At 46.6% G+C, this 14,118-nt stretch overlaps 1 protein-coding gene across 2 annotated transcripts in view; it reads right to left on the bottom strand.

The window, feature by feature from the left end:
* Window positions 1–1,167, bottom strand: part of LOC134936225 (tetraspanin-1-like) — a 181,288-nt gene extending 180,121 nt beyond the window's left edge. Inside the window, exon 1 of one of the 2 annotated variants that reach the window (XM_063931205.1) lies at window positions 943–1,167. The gene's annotated coding sequence lies outside the window, so the exon portion shown is untranslated. The remainder of the gene's footprint in view (window positions 1–942) is intronic. The other variant, XM_063931206.1, reaches the window with a different exon arrangement.
* Window positions 1,168–14,118: the final 12,951 nt, after the last annotated feature.

Below are 14,118 nucleotides of genomic sequence, written 5' to 3'. Positions count from 1 at the left end.
GTAGTATAATACTCCATCCCCCGTACAGGCCTAGAAACTGACCAATGTCCCAGTGTGGCAGAGGCACCTCTCCCAGCTCCCATGCGGGGCTAACTCCCCAAACTTCTCCACTGTATTGTAATACTTCAGCCCCCATACCCCCGACAGGCCTAGAAACTGCCCCATTGGGCCAGGTTCACTTTTCCCCGCACCATCTACTTTGGGATAAACACATCCATAGTCCTGGCCGTGCCCTTAGTTACCCCTAATAAATGTGAATCACCATTTAGTAGATGCCATGTGTATGCCAGCTCGCTGTTATGCCATCTTCTTATAGTCTGCCAAATTATCCCGATAACAAAGCTGATTAGTAAGCAGGTGAGAAAACATACATGGCCATAAAGTTACTAATCACTTTGCTCCTCTTGTATATTTGTTTAGAGCGTTTGTCCGTTAATGACGAATAATATCTTTATCTTTCCACATAGTTAATAAACCAGTTTTGCTTCTTATAATGGTTCTGTAACCAATTACCAGTGTTTGGGATATCCCCAATTTATAATATGTTTTGCGAATTATCAGTGCTAACTTTTGTCTGTTGACTTCTGGGACAAAAGTAGGATTATAGTAGCAATTTCTAGCCTATCTACCTGTGAGCTGGAGATTTCATGATATCTGTAAATTCAGCTTTAAAAGCTAGCAGAAAAATGTGGAGTCGGCTACCACTGCCGGGCAACGTTGCCGATCCGTTGAGTAATGCTTTCCAACAACTTCCTCTTGACTCCACATTTGCCAGACAATGGGGCGCAGAGAAGACACGGTGGGCATCCCACCTTTTTTGACCGGTAATCCGATGCAATGGAAAGAGCAAAGGGGTTCACTTTTAAACTGCTTAGCTAGACAATATACTGTATGTTGTGTAATATTTCACTGGATAGCGTGCGTCAGAGTTAAATTACATACTTCCTTTAATTGATTGTCATTACTGCCTCCGGGTGTGTTCCTATCGTACTGCCAACACAGGACCTCGCATCTCTCCGCACACACACACACACCGGTTTGTTGACATCCCAGGTTCTAGAGCCAGGAGGTGTGCGGGGTTAAACTGTGCTGGATCCGGCTTTGTTGTGGCGAAGCTGTACGAGTTGCGATGGCTTGGTTGTTCATTAGCTGTGTGTGTTTGTGAGTCTGCAGACCGCTACGTGCAGACTGTCAGTTTTACATTAACAAGCTCCGGGCCCCTGTCCAGACGGGCGTTTGAGGACAAGGAAGTATAAGGAAGTGGCACAGCTCGTCCCCTCCTATACGCACGGCTTTTACTATAGCTGGCAGTTGTTTATATCTATCCAACTGCCTGACTATCTATCACTGTACAGCGAGTCTAATATTTGGCTGTACGTCCTATGTCCCGGTTTTACCAGGACACTGAAAGGGGAGGGGGGTGGGGGGGATTGGGTGCCACTGGAAATTTTTAAAAGCTATTTTGATGAAGACTGAGTTTTCAGTGTTGGTTGAAAATGCTAAACAAACCCAGCTCCCGAAGATTATTTCATTAGGGTCCAGCGTGTAGGCCAGCCGGCGGTTCTCACGCCGTCTTGTGCGTGCCACTGTTCCTGCACGTTCCTGCTAATATTGTGTTTTTGGTGGACAACGCGCTGCCTGCCTGAAATAGACAACAATGTAAACCACACTCTCCTGGCACCTGTAGCCGCAATGTTGGGGGTATAGGTCAAAGGGACCTGCAGGACTGCTTGGACGCTGAACCCCAGATGAATGATCTTTTGGGACAGTGATATAATTTATTCTGAACATTCCACTCAAAACTACATTTATCCTTTAACTTAGAATATTAATGTAAAAGTACACACTTGGGGATATTGGGGGTCATTCTGACCCGTTCGCACGCTGCAATTTATCGCAGAGGTGCGAATGGGTCAGAACTGCGCCGGCGCCGCATTACGTCGGCGCATGCCAGGCGGCCGAAGGCCGTCGCTGCGCTACGATCGCCTCTGCCTGATTGACAGGCAGAGGCAGTCGCGGGGGGAGGGGCGGAACGGTGGCATTTGGCCGCCGTTTCGTAGGTACGGTCCAGCCGCAGCGGCTGCGTGACGTCACACGCAGCCGCTGCGGACCGGGGAGTGACGAGCAGCTCCTGGCCAGCATGCTAAAGCTGCGCTGGCTGGGAGCTACTCCTAAAGTGCAAAAGCATCGCCGCTGTGCGATGCTTTTGCACTTCTGTGGGGGTTGGGGGGCCGGCACTGACATGCGAGGCGGGATAGCCCTGTGCTGGGCGTCCCCCCCGCATGTCTATGGTCATGATCGTAGCCCTACAAAATTTTGCAGGGCTACGATCAACTCGGAATCACCCCCACTGTTGGACAATAAATCGTTCATATCGTTCAGTGTGGATGCTTTAATGATGAATGATGCTCGTCCCCGTAGTCGTTCATCATTGGTCCATCATTGTTTATTCATGCAAGCCAGTTTGGACTATATTGATGTAATGTAATGTCATATTGTCCAAATCGCCCATAAAAATCTAAAATAAAAAATTGTTGATGAAAAATCGACCAACTATAATATTGTTGGTAGTCAAAATCGGCCAAATCGCCAAGTGTGTAGGGCCCTTAAGTTTCCAATAGAATGTTCCTCTAACCGCAACAGTCCCTCCGCCGGAACCTCCACCTGCCACTTACCCACCCTCCTAGCCTGGAGAGTATTCGACAGGGACGTACAGTCAGGGTAAGCAGACCATTGTCACCTGTCACATTCCAGTATACTCCAGAGTTTTGGTTGCAAAGGTTGCTGCAGGGAGACGGTCCAGCATTCTGAAGTACAGACCGTTCCTGCCTTACCTCTCCCAGTCCCTCTGCCTGGGTGCAGCAGCTGCAGATCAGGAGGAGGCTGTAACATCTCTCTGCACTTTTGTTGTGTGACAGCTGCCATAAACATGGGGACACACACAGAGAGCTTCACAGCGGCAGAGGTTGCTACATGGGGAAAGGCCGGCGTTCCTGCTGTGCTGCTCCCAGTCCCCCTGCCCGAGTGCAGCAGCTGCGGATCAAGAGGAGGATCTAACATCTCAATGCACTGTTTGCTGTGTGACAGCTGGCACATACATGGGAACAAGCACAGACAGCTCCACAGCCACTGATGTCGCTGTACAGAGCCAGTCCAGCATTCTCGCTGTGCCTCTGCCTGAGCACAGCAGCTGTGGGTCAGGAGGAGGCTGTAACATCTCCCTGCACCATTTGCTGTGTGACAGCTGTCACATACATGGGGACACAGACAGACAGCTCCACAGTGGCAGAGATCGCTGCAGGGAGACGGTACGGTCCGGACTGTTGCGGATTTCACCCATTCCCGGTTAAATATCCATTGTAAACACCTACAATCAGCTGACTGTATTACTACATATTCTTACAGACTGTAGTCATCCTTCCATTTACCCCCAAATTAAGGGGATAATTCAGACCTGATTGCTAGGCTGCGTTTTCGCACAGCAGGCGATCAGGTCTAAACTGCGCATGCGTATGCACCGTAATGTGCAGGCACGTCGCACAGGTACAAAGTGGATCGCTGCTCAGCGATGGGTTTGTGCGAAGGATCCATTTGCACGGGCGTTCGCAAGGAGATTGACAGGGAGAAGGCGTTTGTGGGTGGCAACTGACCGTATTCTGGGAGTGGTTGGAAAAATGCAGGCGTGCCCATGCGTGTGCAAGGAGGGTTCCTGACGTCAATTCCGGTCCCGGACAGGATGATGTGATCGCAGCGGCTGAGTAAGTCCTGGGCTACTCAGAGACTGCACAAGATCTGTTTGTACAGCTCCGCTACACATGCGTTCACACACTTGCACAGCTAAAATACACTCCCCCTGTAGGCGGTGACTATCTTATCGCAGTAGTGCAAAAATCGCCTGCTAGTGATCAGGTCTGAGTTACCCCCAAAATTGGTTTCTTGCTTCAGATGACTTTTGGGTATGAAGCACCTCTGTGTATTGGATACGCTATACTTGTACCAATGTGTGTTTGCAAGGGCAACAAAAATAAACATCTCCACAGCCAGGATGATATAAATACCTTGCTGAGAACAGCAGAGGAAAGTTGGGATAATATAACAATGTATTTAGTAATAGGAGAACAATTGATTAAAGTTGTTCGACGGTAGAAAATGCTGTAGTAACAATTACTGGAAGTTTCTTATTACAAGTATTGTAGTAGTTGTAGTGGAAGCCACTCTGCTGCCCCTCTGTGTAAGGATTAGTGTATATGTGTGTACTCTGTAGTATATCCCCAGGCACGGAGGGGGGGGGGGGGGTGGCTCAGCGTTTGCGAGCTTGCACCTGTGTGTGTGATACAGTGCAGAATATTGGCGAGCCAGCTCAGCATTGTGTCCCTGGCCCCATGGGCTCCACCAGATGAGCGAAGCAGGATCCACATTCATTTTTAATATCCGTCAATTGGCAGCCTGTGCCTGTAAGTGTCTTGCAAGCTCAGCGTCTAGTGATCTACAAGCACGCGGTACAGGCTATTAGGCTGATGAGCTGTGCTGGATTGTTTCCTCCTCCAGGCACGCACATCTCTATGAAGCTTATTTACTCAGAAAATGGGACGTTAGGTGATCATTGCTGCTTCGGACACTGATGTCCACCAGTTGATTCCATAAAGTGGAGGCCCGTATTATACTGGGGACCCTAATGCTGCGGCCTATCAGCTTTCTAAGAACCAGTTCCTTCTGTGGGCAGAGTCGGCCCTAGGCATATGCAAACTAGGCAAATGCCTAGGGGCATAAGCAGCTTCTGCGGATTAAAATGATATGCGGCATGCCTATATTCTGTCTGTGACTGCGGCTGTATCTGCATACGAAATGCTACGTTACAGTGTAGTTCTGGAAATCACTGTAACGTAGCATTTCATATGCAGATACAGCCACAGTCGCACAGAATATAGGCATGCCACATATCACTTTAATCAGCAGAAGCTGCTTGTGCATCCTAGTCACATAGCAATGCAAATAAGATGAATTTTTGGCAAAAAAAGATGCCCGACAAATGCAGAGCTGGCCTAGAGCTGCCAGTTGACTCACGCCAGGCATCTCCTGCTGCATGGCGTATTGAGGCAAGATGTACTGTATGAGGACACATCTGTATCCAAGCAGAGGCAGAGGTCACAGTGTTAGCGGCTGTATGAGTGACGTGCGCGGGTTGGTTGTGCAATAGTGTTCGGCATACTGTATTTGTAAGGGGCATTATGTGTGTCATGTGTATAAATGCATTAATAATGTGCGGCATATGTATAAGGGGCACTATGTATCTCATTATGTGTATAAGGGCATTAATAATGTGTGGTATATGTGTAAGGGACATTATGTGTATAAGGGCATTAATAAAGGTTGGCACAATGTGTAAGGTGCATTATGTTTATACTGTAAGGACATTAATAATGTGTATCATGTGTAAGGGGCATTACTGTGTGATATTATATGTATAAAGGTATTACTAATGTGTGGCATTATGTGTATAAGGTGCTCCACTGTGTGGCGTAACGTATAAAAAGGGCACTACTGTGTAGTCTAATGTGAATAAAGAGCAATATGGTGTGGTGTAATGTGAATAAGGTCCACTACTGTGAGGAGTAACGTATATAAGGTAAAGGGGTATTACTGTGTGATGTAACATGAAGAAGGGACACTATTGAATGATATAATGTGAATAAAGTTGCACTACTGTGTGGCGTAATTTGAATTGGGGGTACTATTGTGTGGCCATGCTCCTTCCCAGCAAGAACACGCCCCTTTTTGGGCTGTGCTCCGAATATGCTCACTAGGGGTCAGTCAGACCCGATCGCACGCTGAATTTTTTCACAGCCGTGCAGCCGGGTCTGAACTGCGCTTGGGTGTGACTCGTAATGCGTAGGCGCGTCGGCCGCCGGCGATGGCCATCGCCAGGCAGCGACGCATCTTATGAAGAAAGCGATCGCACCGGCGATCGCAAGTAGATTGACAAGCAGAAGGCGTTCGTGGGCGACAACTCACCATTTTCTGTGAGTGTCCCGAAAAACGCAGGCGCGTCCGGCCGTTTCCTGGGAGGGTTCCTGACGTCAGCAACATCCCAGATCGTCGCAGCGGCTGAGTAAGTCCTGGGCTGTGCAAAAACTGCACAAACTTTTGTATGTGCAGCTGACTGCACAGCCGATCGCACCCTTGCATAGCGGTTACCCCCTCCACTGTAGGCAGCAATTACCTGGTCGCAGCAGTGCAAAAAATAGCCTGCGTGCAACCAGATCTGAATTAGGCCCACTGTTCCTATTTAAAATATAGGGGGTAGGAGCACCAAAATGAAGATTGCTATGGATGAGGGGCGAGGGTGCTGGGAAAGTGGTGCAGTGTCAGAGGAACTAGCAGCGGTGCTAGGGGGCACTAGCCAAAATCTTGCCGAGGGCATCATATTGGTTAGAGCCGGCTCTGTGCAGGCTGGTTCTGTATTCATAGGTGTTAGGGAGGGCAGGTATGGAGATATGGAGCAGTAGTTCATTCTCTTTATCCCCTTCCACACTCGTTCTGTTTCTGCTGATGGGCGTGGTATAAACATTTCAGCTCGCTACCCCCAGGGTAGCGAGGGTGCACAACCCTTTACGCAGCTAAACCTAATTACTATGGGCGTAATATGCGCGATAACAGGATCACTTTAGAAAGGAGATTGGACGTGATATAAAATTTGAATACCGCCCACGGTGTTATGCCAGCCTATTTTCATTTGCCCTAACCCACCACCACCACCAGGTTGACCCCATATAAAAGCAACTGCAATCACTTACCTTACCTCTAGCTAGTGCTACATGTACATAAATCCGAAATTCTTCCCGTGCCAGCTTATGGTTTCAGCTGATACATCTGATGACTAGTGTAGAATAAAGCCAATTATTTGGTGGCTAGTGTACAGTAGACACTATTACCTGAAGTATCTGGTCAGACAGACCACATGTACCATGTCAACATACAATGTTGACATCTTATCTGTCGCCTTGTGAAATATCGTCATGCTGAGGAGGCTGACAGGCACCGCTGGGAAGTTTAGGGATAGGCTGCTGGGGGGAGGTTAGGGATAGGCTGCAGGGGGGGAGGTCAGGGAGGAGGTTAGGGTTAGGCTGCGGGTGGGAGGGATATGGATATGCTGCTGGGGGCGAGGGAGGTTAGGGTTAGGCCGCAGGTGGGAGGGTTAGGTTTTAGGGAGAAGGTTAGAGTGAGGCTGCGTGGGGGGAGGTTAGGGTTTGACACTAGGGGGAAATCAAGGTGAGGCAGCAGGGGGATTAGGTTGAGGCTGCGAGTGGAGGGTAGGGTGTGGCTGCGGTGGGGGGGTGGATAGGTATTGACACTAGGGGGAGGTTAAGATGAGGCTGCAGGGGGGTTAGGGTGAGTCTGCGGGGGGTGCGGTTAGGGTTCGACACTAGGGTGAGGCTGAAGGGTGGTAAAGTTGAGGCCGCGGGGGAGGATCGGGCGTGGCTGCAGGGGGGGTTAGGGTTAGACACTAGGGGGAGGTTATGGTGAGGCTGCGGGGGTTAGTTGAGGCAGTAGAGGGAGGTTAGGGTTAGACATTAGGGGGCGGGTTAGGGGCAGGTATTAGAGTTAGGGATAAGGGGTCTCTGCAGAAACTCATCCTAATGTGACCGGCCAGGACCCAGATGCTGGAGCCGCTGCAACTGCTGTGAGAAGGTAAGATACTGCTAGACCACCAGGGACCGTTTGTCAACATGCCGTCCATATAGATGTGATGAATGTCAGCATGGTCACTGTCGACATGCGTCATGTCAACAGTTCACCATGTGGATATTCATACCCAACCTTTCCCTGGTGACTAGAGCACAGTACAGACACCTCACCTTGGGGGCTAGTTATAATCTGTAAGGGACAATGGACTGGGAGTTTTTTTGCACTCGTCTGAGCCATTTAAGGTTCGTTTTGCAGATGGAAGGTTGTACCTGACGGAGATATGTCTATATTTATCCTGGACAATTGTGCAATTATGTTCCTTATCTGGAGTAAGAGTAAATCCCAGCCGTCACCTGCAGAGACCGCCCCACGTGGCAGCATCTTTTTAAAGCCCAGATTACAAAACCAGATTACTGCTGGATATAATTTATAATCTGAGGTCATGTACAATCCTTTGTGGCCATTGGTGACCTGTATGCTATATATAGACCTGTCCGGATAACGGATTCCCAGAGATTACCGTCTGGGTTCACGTACAGTAGATTATCCACAATGCACATTGGAACAAACAGAGCAGATGGAAAATGTTGCGTCATGTCAGCACTTCCGTAAATAAATGCATATATATATATATATATATATATATATATATAATTATAGTGCAAAAGAAAAACGGCGGCACTCGTCAGGCTTGGTATCAAGGTGAAGAAAAATCCATTTATTGGTACCGTGAAGCCGACATGTTTCGGGGGTAAACCCCGTCCTCAGGGCCAAACACAAGTGAAAAAATCTATAACAAAACACATATATATACCAAACCTAATTAGACATTAAGTGCTTTATCATACTCACCTGCTCAGCGTTGTGCCCGCCCGTCCATTGCCAGCTACTACTTCCGCGTCGCGGCTTACTGACGTCCGGGCTCGGCAGCCGCGCCTCCGTCCCTATGGAAACAGCCCCCAGCAAGCTGGATCATCCAGGGCTAGTTGCGCCGCCTACCGCTCTCCGGCATCCAATACCGCTTTCGCTTCCATATCAGCGGCCCCTGACGTAGCTGCACTCCGTGTGGCAGGGATGTTACCATGGCAACAACTGTCAATCTTAGACGGGTTGCCGCAAACACGTTTTCTAAAAAATGTGAAAAGGCCACAACAAGAAAAACATTACTTAGTGAAAAAACACATACATAGATACAATATATCTTAAAAAGAACACACAACAATGTATATTAAAAAACTAGAATGTCTGGTTACCTTCTGTTGGCTATAGTTAACTATTTAGTATTTAATATTACAAGGGCTGGTCTAATCTATAGCTTCAAATAAGCTCAAATAAACTAGTAATATTAGTAAATATGATCTAAACCTCCCTTAGGGAACTGCTCATGAGCCCTGGTTATTAAAGGCTAAAAGAAACATTGTAATCCTAAATTTTCATTTAAAGTTTACCCCCTGGTGATAGGGTCCCCAAGGTGTATATCCACCTGGTTTCCCTCTGTAACAGAATCTTAGCTCTATTACCACCCCTCAGCGAGGGAGGCACATGGTCTATCAGGATCGCTCTGATGCTTGCGACTCCATGTTTGGCCTTAATGCAATGGCGTGCAAACGGTTGTTCGCTATTGCCAGTCTCATAGGCCTTTTTGATGGCACTGCGATGCAGTGCCATTCTCTCCCGAAACTGCCTAATGGTCTTGCCCACATAGGCAAGACCACATGGGCAGGTCAGGAGATAAACTACATATGTAGTAGTACATGTCAATCTGTGTGCTATTTTCAACTTCCTAACTGAATGTGGGTGGTTAAAAGTAGTACCAGTTGTGAGAGTATTACATGTGGCACAACCCAAGCACCTGTAGCATCCTAACTTAGGTCTTAAGAAATGTGCCTGTGAGTGCTTGGTAAGATTAGTTACATCCAACTTAACGACATAGTCACCTATGTAGCGGCCCCTCGTGTGACTTAGCATTATCTTGGTGTCCGCTAGTTCAGATAGAGCAGTGTCACTCTGGATTATTGGCCACAATTGTTTGACCTTTTTAACTATCCGAGTGGAGGACGTGGTAAACTTGTTAACCCAAGGCAGTCGTTTATTCGAACGATCTTTGGTGCTGCCTCCAAGTGCCTGCTCTCAAGACATATTGAGCACTTTACGTTTGGAAGCTTCTAATTCTTTGATAGGATATCCATGTTCCGCAAACTTGTATAACATTTTGTCTAACACTAAGTTGGTTTCTACTGGATCAGATGTGATCCGTCTCACCCTTAAGAATTAAGAAAAGGGTAAGCCCTTACGGAGGGACAAAGGGTGAAAACTTTGGTGATTGAGTAAGGTATTCCTGTCGGTAGGTTTGACATATACTGAGGTCTTTAGTGTGTCACCGGTGTAAGTAATGGTGACATCCAGAAAATTGATGGACACCTCATCCATACTGTAGGTAAAATTCACTACATGTCCTGTGGCATTGTGCCTATCCCACACTGAAGTCAGTGTATCCTTGGGTCCTTTCCATAGCACCAGCAGATCATCTATGTATCTCCTGTAATACAACAGATGATCTGAGATGGTAGTGTCAAGATGAAACATCTGTTTTTCAATTTGATACATAAAAGCGTTGGCGTACGAAGGGGCCACTGCCGACCCCATCGCACACCCCGCTATTTGTAAATAAAACAAACCATTAAAGAGGAAATAATTCCTATGTAAAGCCTTATAAAGTAATTGCAAGAAAAATGTTGGTTCTGGGCCTTTCTAGTGTACATTATCCACTATTAGTGACCTCACCGCCTCCACACCCGCATCATGTGGGATGCAGGTGTAGAGGCTGGTGACATCCGCGCTGCACAGTATCAAGTCCTTGGGCAAGGGTCTCAATTGTTGTAACTGAATTAATAACGATGTTGTATCCTTCAGGTAGGAAGGCAGCGCCTGCACACAGGGATTCAGAAAAGCATCTAGATAAATCGAAATTGGATGATACAAAGACCCCCTGGCCGACACTTATAGGACGGTCAGGTGGGTCAACCAGGGTTTTATGTACCTTCGGTACCGTGTAAAATAAGGGCACCCTAGGATATTCTACCATTAAGGCCTTCCTTGAGGAGAAAAGAATTCTTCAATAATAAATCGGTTCCTGTAACACATTCTGGTCTTCCATCACAGCTATATAAAGTAGCCCAGAAATCACAATTTGACCCCCCCTCGCTTAATCCTTCTATTCGAACCTTTACTAGGATGTTAGAGGATGAGGGATATAAGGCCTCTAGGGATCCTGTTTATTACAATCTATCTAATCAGGAAAAATTAACCCTTAAGAATCTGTCTAGTAGGGAAGATATCATCATACGGAAAGCAGATAAGGGGGGTTCAATAGTTGTACAAGACACCTCATCCTATGTCAATGAATGTGTACGCCAATTGAATGATGTAGGAGTTTATCAGAAACTCAAGTCAGATCCTACTAGGGATTACAAAATTGAGTTGGATGCTATATTGTCGTTAGCTAGCGACTTAGGAACCATACCCTTTAAATAAGGAAGGCCTTAATGGTAGAATATCTGGGCTACTTTATATAGCTGTGATGGAAGACCAGAATGTGTTACAGGAACCGATTTATTATTGAAGAATTCTTTTCTCCTCAAGGAAGGCCTTAATGGTAGAATATCCTAGGGTGCCCTTATTTTACACGGTACCGAAGGTACATAAAACCCTGGATGACCCACCTGACCGTCCTATAGTGTCAGCCAGGGGGTCTTTGTATCATCCAATTTCGATTTATCTAGATGCTTTTCTGAATCCCTGTGTGCAGGCGCTGCCTTCCTACCTGAAGGATACAACATCGTTATTAATTCAGTTACAACAATTGAGACCATTGCCCAAGGACTTGATACTGTGCAGCGCGGATGTCACCAGCCTCTACACCTGCATCCCACATGATGCGGGTGTGGAGGCGGTGAGGTCACTAATAGTGGATAATGTACACTAGAAAGGCCCAGAACCAACATTTTTCTTGCATTACTTTATAAGGTTTTACATAGGAATTATTTCCTCTTTAATGGTTTGTTTTATTTACAAATAGCGGGGTGTGCGATGGGGTCGGCAGTGGCCCCTTCGTACGCCAACGCTTTTATGTATCAAATTGAAAAACAGATGTTTCATCTTGACACTACCATCTCAGATCATCTGTTGTATTACAGGAGATACATAGATGATCTGCTGGTGTTATGAAAAGGGCCCAAGGATACACTGACTTCAGTGTGGGATAGGCACAATGCCACAGGACATGTAGTGAATTTTACCTACAGTATGGATGAGGTGTCCATCAATTTTCTGGATGTCACCATTACTTACACCGGTGACACACTAAAGACCTCAGTATATGTCAAACCTACCGACAGGAATACCTTACTCAATCACCAAAGTTTTCACCCTTTGTCCCTCCGTAAGGGCTTACCCTTTTCTCAATTCTTAAGGGTAAGACGGATCACATCTGATCCAGTAGAAACCAACTTAGCGTTAGACAAAATGTTATACAAGTTTGCGGAACGTGGATATCCTATCAAAGAATTAGAAGCTTCCAAATGTAAAGTGCTCAATATGTCTAGAGAGCAGGCACTTGGAGGCAGCACCAAAGATCGTTCGAATAAACGACTGCCTTGAGTTAACAAGTTTACCACGTCCTCCACTCGGATAGTTAAAAAGGTCAAACAATTGTGGCCAATAATCCAGAGTGACGCTGCTCTATCTGAACTAGCGGACACCAAGATAATGCTAAGTCACACGAGGGGCCGCTACATAGGTGACTATGTCGTTAAGTTGGATGTAACTAATCTTACCAAGCACTCACAGGCACATTTCTTAAGACCTAAGTTAGGATGCTACAGGTGCTTGGGTTGTGCCACATGTAATACTCTCACAACTGGTACTACTTTTAACCACCCACATTCAGTTAGGAAGTTGAAAATAGCACACAGATTGACATGTACTACTACATATGTAGTTTATCTCCTGACCTGCCCATGTGGTCTTGCCTATGTGGGCAAGACCATTAGGCAGTTTCGGGAGAGAATGGCACTGCATCGCAGTGCCATCAAAAAGGCCTATGAGACTGGCAATAGCGAACAACCGTTTGCACGCCATTGCATTAAGGCCAAACATGGAGTCGCAAGCATCAGAGCGATCCTGATAGACCATGTGCCTCCCTCGCTGAGGGGTGGTAATAGAGCTAAGATTCTGTTACAGAGGGAAACCAGGTGGATATACACCTTGGGGACCCTATCACCAGGGGGTTTAAATGAAAATTTAGGATTACAATGTTTCTTTTAGCCTTTAATAACCAGGGCTCATGAGCAGTTCCCTAAGGGAGGTTTAGATCATATTTATTAATATTACTAGTTTATTTGAGCTTATTTGAAGCTATAGATTAGACCAGCCCTTGTAATAATAAATACTAAATAGTTAACTATAGCCAACAGAAGGTAACCAGACGTTCTAGTTTTTTAATATACATTGTTGTGTGTTCTTTTTAAGATATATTGTATCTATGTATGTGTTTTTTCACTAAGTAATGTTTTTCCAGTTGTGGCCTTTTCTTATTTTTTAGAAAACGTGTTTACGGCAACCCCTGTCTAAGATTGACAGTTGTTGCCATGGTAACATCCCTGCCACACGGAGTGCAGCTACGTCAGGGGCCGCTGATACGGAAGTGGAAGCGGTATTGTATGCCGGAGAGCGGTAGGCGGCGCAACTAGCCCTGGATAATCCAGCTTGCTGGGGGCTGTTTCCATAGGGACGGAGGCGCGGCTGCCGAGCCCGGACGTCAGTAAGCCGCGGCGCGGAAGTAGTAGCTGGCAATGGACGGGCGGGCACGACGCTGAGCAGGTGAGTATGATAAAGCACTTAATGTCTAATTAGGTTTGGTATATATATGTGTTTTGTTATAGATTGTTTCATTTGTGTTTGGCACTGATGACGGGGTTTATCCCCGAAACATGTCGGCTTCACGGCACCAATAAATGGATTTTTCTTCACCTTGATACCAAGCCTGACGAGTGCCGCCGTTTTTCTTTTGCACTGCATTTGTGATTAAACATCACCTGGATGGCACCGCAGCAATTGACTTTAAGGGGATTTTGGAGTGCCGGGCCTGCGTTGGATTCTATATATATAGAGACAACTTTGCAATAGATAGCACCTACTCTTGTATATAGCTGCCTATTTCCCTATAGATTGTAAGCTTGTGAGCAGGGCTTTCCTACCTCCATGACTGTTTGTTATTACCCAGTTTTGTTTTATCATTGTGTTCAGTTGTAAAGTGCAATGGAATTTGCTGCGCTATATAAGAAGCTGTTAATAAATATATATTTACCAGGTCACCAAGGTTCTCCCACTCCCGGTTCTGTTCAGCTCCTCCCCCCCTTATGTTGCTCCATT

Source organism: Pseudophryne corroboree, chromosome 6 (genome assembly GCF_028390025.1).
Source record: "Pseudophryne corroboree isolate aPseCor3 chromosome 6, aPseCor3.hap2, whole genome shotgun sequence".
Taxonomy (NCBI): domain Eukaryota; kingdom Metazoa; phylum Chordata; class Amphibia; order Anura; family Myobatrachidae; genus Pseudophryne; species Pseudophryne corroboree.
Note: the sequence above shows the minus strand (reverse complement) of the source record. Positions and strands in the feature narration are given on the sequence as shown.